The sequence below is a fragment of the Emydura macquarii genome, unplaced genomic scaffold (genome assembly GCF_026122565.2).
Source record: "Emydura macquarii macquarii isolate MOO-44397 ecotype Brisbane River unplaced genomic scaffold, CSIRO-AGI_Emac_v2 contig_1253, whole genome shotgun sequence".
Classification (NCBI taxonomy): domain Eukaryota; kingdom Metazoa; phylum Chordata; order Testudines; family Chelidae; genus Emydura; species Emydura macquarii.
Window position 1 is genome coordinate 23,485,508 of NW_027131390.1, and position 6,812 is coordinate 23,492,319.

The 6,812-nt window shown below is 42.1% G+C and overlaps 1 long non-coding RNA gene across 2 annotated transcripts; it reads right to left on the bottom strand.

Annotated features, from left to right (window-relative positions):
- Nucleotides 1-371: 371 nt before the first annotated feature.
- Nucleotides 372-6,812, bottom strand: LOC137153964 (uncharacterized). Of its 2 annotated transcripts, XR_010919982.1 has the most exons (4): nucleotides 6,662-6,812; nucleotides 6,028-6,140; nucleotides 1,106-1,151; nucleotides 372-964 (listed from the first exon to the last, which is right to left on the bottom strand). It is a non-coding gene; the product is annotated as an uncharacterized lncRNA (long non-coding RNA). The 2 variants fall into 2 exon arrangements; XR_010919981.1 differs by lacking the exon at nucleotides 1,106-1,151.

Genomic DNA, 6,812 nt, shown 5'->3' on the forward strand with positions numbered 1-6,812 from the left:
CACCTGTGTGAAGCTCCATTGAAGAAAATGGGGCTTCTGCTCTCTGAGCTCATTGTAGGATCGGGCTATTAAAGCAGACCTTCACATGCTGACAAACAGAAATTTCAAAATCCAGGCTTGTGTTGAGTGGAGTTATGTAAAGACATTTTCACCACCAGTGGAAATATTCAATAGGGTACAATGAAAACACAAACTATATTTTGTTTCAGAAGTTTTGGAAGAGATACAGAGCAATGTTCCTGGGAGCTGGGTTCCTGTTCAGAAGAAAAAGTTGCATTCCTTTCAAAAAATGGTGAATTTCCATTTGGGACAAATTCATTAAACAAACAAAAATCACTTTGCTCAGAAGACAGCCTTGCCTCATTTTAGTGTAAGAAGGTGTGTTTATTGACAGACATGAGGAAATGTCGCACTCAATAAAATTCGCAAATACTCAGAATAATATTTGTACATGCAGACACTCACAAAGCTACAATTAATAGTTTTACAGAGCTATAGATCAGTTCCAAAACTTACAAATGTGTGTGCCAAGAGATGGATTTATAACTTTGGAACTGCAGGCAGCAGCTGCCCATCTGCTACGTCTAGCTTCAACATCCAAAACTATTTTTAAAGAGACATATTAAGAAAACCACCAGTATAATTTTTCTTTTTTGTGTTGCTAAGAGCATCTTAGATTACTAACACTGATGGGATTTTAAACATCTGATTTACTTGTCATTATTTTTGCTGTTCATTCTCTTTTTACTTTTCATTCAGCTAGGACAATGAAAAGAGATGATCAGATTTGGGCCAGTTCATAACTTCTGTCTCCAGGAGCTGAAAATAAGGCATCTATTGTTTTCCCTTCTGCTCTCTGGAAGCTCCTTGCAGAATTCAGGACACCTTCACCAATTTTAGTGGGTATGTTAATGGAGAGCAGGAGTTGCAATGAAACCTTCCTCTGAAGTGTCTGCAGCTCAAACTGAAACAGCAGTAATGAGAACCACAAAGTTAAATTGACCAGGACAAAAGTAGAAGGGCCATGTAGTCTTCCTGAATAAAGGGACAGGAGGTTCTATGTATATTTATATGGAGGAACTGTATTAATTATCTTAAGAACCACCTTGTTAGTGACACAGTCCAATATCAGGGAGACAGCTATGCCACACCTATAGGAAAAAAGAAATTTGTGAATGAAATATTTTAACTGGTTTACATTTTTAACTTCAAGCAGCCAAATGCACTCATTCATCTTAATGGACTAGTGGTTTGCAGAATTTAATTTAAAATGTCCTAACAGCATTTGAATGCCAAGTTTAATCCCAAAGAACATAGCTGTAAATGATAAATGAGTGTTTGATGGGCCCTTCATTATAACATTGCTAGCAGATGTTGCTATATTAAAATGCTCCCAAGCAACACAAGACTCAGGCTTCGAGACTTCATTTCTACATGATTAATATGTAAAGCCCACCTATCCCATGTGGAGCACTATAAAGAAGGTGCTATTTCTTTCCCTAATCAGCCTCAGACATTACTTCTGAAGTAAGATGGAGGATCATTATCAAGTTCCTGTATAATATGCAGCATTATACCAAAATTAATTACATAGCAGATCTTCAATGTGTTGTGTGGCAAACTGGAAATGACAAGGCAACTCACAGGACTAAGAATGTTGCACTTAGGGGACCACCTTTTTCAAAAAGCAAAAGTGGGATATGTGCAGGTGCCCTGCCCCCTCCATGGCCCACCTCCTGCTCCTCCTCTTCCCCCCCCCAGGTCCCGCCCAGCCAGGCCAGTGAGCTGGGCTGGGGGAAGAGCTGCCCAGGGAGCCTGGGCTGCTGTGGAAAGCCCTGGATCCTCCACCTGCCATGGGCAGGGGGAGAGGGTGCCCAAGAGCAGCCCCTGGCCTGTGGGGTGCACCACCCAGGGCATGTGGCGGGTCTGGGCTCCCCACAGCCGCCTTGGCTCCATGGACAGCTCTCTCTACTGCCTGGCTCCAGCTCCTGGCCTGGCCAGGGACAGGGCTTTGGGTGAGACTGGAGGAGTAAGGGGCGGGACCTCTTGGCAAGGGGGAGCTATGGCCCACCGCAGCCACCCTCCTTCCCCCCCCCCCCCCCCAAAACACACACCAGGAAGAGGTAGGTGCTGCCACTGAGCCTTGGGCAGGTGCGGAGCAGCACCACAGGGAATCCAGGACAAATTCTGTCCTGGAGTCATTCAGCCTAGGACTGGGACTTGAACTCTGCATTTCAGAACTGTCCTGCCCAATTCCGGAAGGGTGGTTACTGGACTTCAGTGGAACCAGTAATTATCTGTTAGTGAACTGAAATAGCCCAATCAATGTTTTAAAATGATAATATATCATACTGTGTCTGCTCAATGAATATGCACAAAGAAATGGCTTGAGCAGATTTAGGCACAGGCTGTAGATTAGAATGAGAACAGAGTACTGGAATGGGCAACAGAACAGAAAAGTGCACAGAAATCCATCCTGCTTTCAGACTACAGTAGAAATTGGAATAATGCTAATTAAGATTTAGTTGGATGGTGCACGGATGTAATTCCTGCTAATGAGCCTGATCCTTCAGCCTCTTTGTATGCAGAACTCCTGCTGAAGTCAGTGAGAGCTGCTGCAAGACCACGAAAATTACATGTAGACAGTGAGCCCAGTCCTGCATGGTGCTGATCACCTTCAACTCCCATTAACTTCATTGTAGGAGATGCTTGGCACATTGGCCTTGACTCTGCACTGCTAGAAATTTGCTATTGACTTCAGTGGGTGCAGTATCAGGCCCATTCATCATCATACAATTGCTTGGAGTATGTTGCTTGGTAGGCCAAATAAAAAGATATTTACTCTCAAGACCTGCAGATATAATAAAAGGCTTTTACTGTAGAGACATTAAATAAACATCATGAAATTAGCATAATGAAATCCTGTGAGTACTCTGTGGACTTTCTTGCATGAGTACTGGAATTTGGCTCAGCATCAATAAGACCAGATGTAGTAAAGCCTCACATTACAGTGTCACAATATCACAAGTGTTAAAAAAGGAAATGTTTTCATGGACTGAGGCAAATCAACCGAGGGCTTGTAAACAAGATGGAAATGTCAGGCTGAAGTACTAGAAGCTAAACTGGTCTTTAGATAATTCTATAATGTGTGTACACATGCATGCACACACAGAAGATACTAAGACTAAAATTTTCAAAAGCAACTAGTGATTTTGGGTGCCAATTAAAGGGGTGGGTGATCAGGACTTTCTGAAAAATCAGGCAACTTTAAGGTGTTCAGTTTTTGGGTGATCAGCTGGAGAGACACATTAAAGTTACCTGATTTTCAGAAAATCAGAGCATCCGCCCTTTGGCAATCCCACAACTTTAACTGAGTCTCAAGTTGAGCATCAAAAAAATGAAGACATCTAAAATCACTAGTTACTTTTGAAAATCTGGACCTAAATAATTTCTCTGTCTTCTGACTTGTCTGAGGGATGCAAAAATTATGCTAAGTCAAATATATGTTCAAAAACATTCTATTTAAAATCTAGAACTGATAAACACGAAGGGCCCAAATTAGCTCTCTGTTTCTCTCATGCAACCTCACTAAAGTTGCTCGATTGTAATTGAGAGCAGAAGTTGGCCCGATATCTTGACGCATTTCTAGGAGGAAACTCAGACATTCAGCAGATGTTGAAAGGGAGTGCAAAGAAGACAAGGCTTGGTTTTATTTGAAACAAAGATTTGTGCTGCTCTCCTAGAAACAGAAAGATGAATTGTTTTATTTTTGTAAACAGAGATCTAGTTTGTGGTCAGCATGCCGGCCCAGAGGCCCCTCTGCAATCCCTGGCTTTCAGCAGGTGTCTGTTTCAGACCATTTCTGAAAACCAGCACAAACATGCACTAGCAATCATGATGAAGAGTTTTAAACAACTGATTCTCCACCTGAATAGAAGCTGATCCTGAAAACACTCACATGAGTAATCCCATTGATCACACACGTGGAAGCTACTCATAATTTATTTCTCTGTATTGTTGAAGGAAGAAATGTGCCATACTTTCCCTCTTAGGAAATGCCATTTTTCAGTCTCTGAGCACAGTGGTTCTCAACCTTTCTAGACTAGTTTACCCCTTTCTGGAGTCCGATTTGTCTTGAGTACTCCAAGTTTCACCTCACTTAAAATCTACTTGCTTACAAAATCAGACATAAAATACAAAAAAGTGTTAGCACACAATCACTTAAAAATGGCTTACTTTCTCATTTTTACCATATAATTATAAAATAAATGGATTGGAATATAAATATTGTACTTAAATTTCAGTGTATAGTATATAGAGCAGTATAAACAAGTAATTGTCTATGAAATTTTAGTTTGTAGTAACTTCACTAGTGCATTTTACATAGCAGTTTGTAAAATTAGGCAAATATCTAGACAAGTTGATGTACCCCCCAGAAGACCTTTGCGTACCCCCAGGGGTACGTGTACCGCTGGTTAAGAACCACTGCCTTAGCACACAAAGAACTGCTGCCATGATCACTGTATATGTTGTCTATTTTTACCCTTTGTACATTTGTTCAGCCTATAGACTTTCATTCTATTTTGTATAATGATGCAAAAAGAAAACAACCAACCCTGCAATGGTAAGTACTGAGCATTTAAGCACGTACTTTACTGTTGTGGGCCAAACTGCCTACCCTTAATGTTGCATGAACATAAAGGTCATTTTTGCATGTCACCATTTATGGAGAAAGAAAAATTCCCATTAACATCAACGGGACACAATCAATTCCCAAGACTTCACACTGGGAGTTTTTATTTTTCTAAAATAAATTGTATTTCAAGAAAATAGGCCTTGTTCCGGGGAGCTATATGGAGCAGGATGGGGGAGAAAGGAATCCATACTAGTCTCTCCCACTTAGCTACAGGCTATAGGACACTTGTGCACCCACTACCACAATTCTTGGGATATTTTAATAGCGACTAGAGAGAACCCGTGACACTAGGATCTAAAAATTTCTCTCTGGGATTGGCAGAACGTTTTTAATTTTTTTCTGTCCATATCTTACACTCTTCCAATACACAGACTGGCCAAGTTGTAACTGGACCCAGAGCAATAGCCATGAGATGGGGGAAGAGTAAAACTCAGAGCTCAGTCTGGTTGAAAGCATCTTATCAATTGTTATCATGTAATATTGAGTTATTGTTCTTCTCTGGATGGAATATGCCCATCCACCATTCTTTGAGCACAGCCATGTAATTTAACAAAGCAGAGTGCAGAGCCCTAAACAGACTCTCTTGGTTGCCTGATTTATGTTGCCTCAGGTAAGCCTGAGGTCTAGAGCAAATGTATTCACAAAGGTAGGGTGGCTCCCTATACACAGCAATTTCCATGCAAGGATCTCAAAGCAAATTGTAAGCATTGACTAAACATTACAACACCCCTGTGAGGTAAGCCTGGTCTACATTAGCACTTATGCTGGCAAAATTTTTGTTGCACAGGGGCGTGAACCCCTTGCACCCCTCCAACCGACATACATTTTGCCAGCATAAGCGCTTGTGTGGACAAAGTTATGTCCCACCAACATTGCTGCCATCACTCATTTAGGTGTTTTTTTGATGTTGGTGGGAGCGCTCTCTCCGGTCAACATAACATGGTTACACAAACACTTATGTCACCAAAACATGTGTCACTCCAGGGTGTGCTTTTTCACACTCCTGAGTGATAGAAGTTTTGCCCACATAAGTGCTAGTGTACACAAAGCCTCTGTTTTAAGTGTAGAGTAGCCTGTGCAGAAGTACAATTACACCCATATCTAGTCTGTTAAGGTGTTAATGGGCCACTTCACCTTGAATAGTCCCTTGAAAGTCAAGGTGTTAAGTGCTTATGCTAAACAATGTGTTCCACCTTGTAGTTGGCTGTGACACTCAAGTTTCCCAGACCTGAAGAAGTGCTCTGTAAGCTTGAAGCTTGTCTTTCTCACCGACAGAAGTTGGTCCAATAATAGATATTAGCTCACCCAGCTTGTCTCTCTAAGCTACTAACCTCTCCTTCAAATCCTTCTTCAAGACCCACTTCTTCCATGATGCAGTGTTGCTAACTCTTGTGATTGTATCATGAATCTCATGATATTTCACATTTTCATAAAGCCCCAGCATCTGGAGGAAATGGATTACATTAGAATCTCAGTTTTAATTAAAAAAGAGATTAAGTTTCTAGCCCTCAGGATTGCACCGAAAAGCCTGAAAATGTGATCTAAATGCACCCTAAAAGCTCTGGAATCAGAAGGCAAACAAAAAGAACAAAAAATGTACTATTTAAAAAAAAAATCCACATGATTTTTTAGTCCAGTCTCATGATTTTGGAGTGGGGGCCTACCTCATGAGTTTTGATAATACTGGGGCTGGCACTACTGATGATATATTGCTAACTGAAAAAGGCCAGGGAGGCAGTCGGTCAGTATTATTGAGTGGATTGATAGTTCTTGTCCATATATATCTTTTGTGGCAAGGGCAGCCTGTTCTGCCCTTTTTTGGGTCCTGCACCCTCTTCGGCTATGCAGGCAATATGCCTGGGTGAGGGGGGGGGGGTCCCGGTCCCGGTCCCATCCTCTGCCTCAGACCCCCAACTCAGGGTCCCTGTGTGGAATAGTCTCAAAACTGCTCAGTCCATGACTTACTTCCTTCCCTGGGTCACCTGTCCTTGGCTCCAGTGCTCACGGTCTGCTTCCTGGAACCGGGTGGGGGAGAGGTTCTCCTCAGGCCTGTGTGCCTTGGATCCCTGGCCATGCCTGGACAGGCACCCCCTGTCTCTGGTACCTTGTGGGGTTG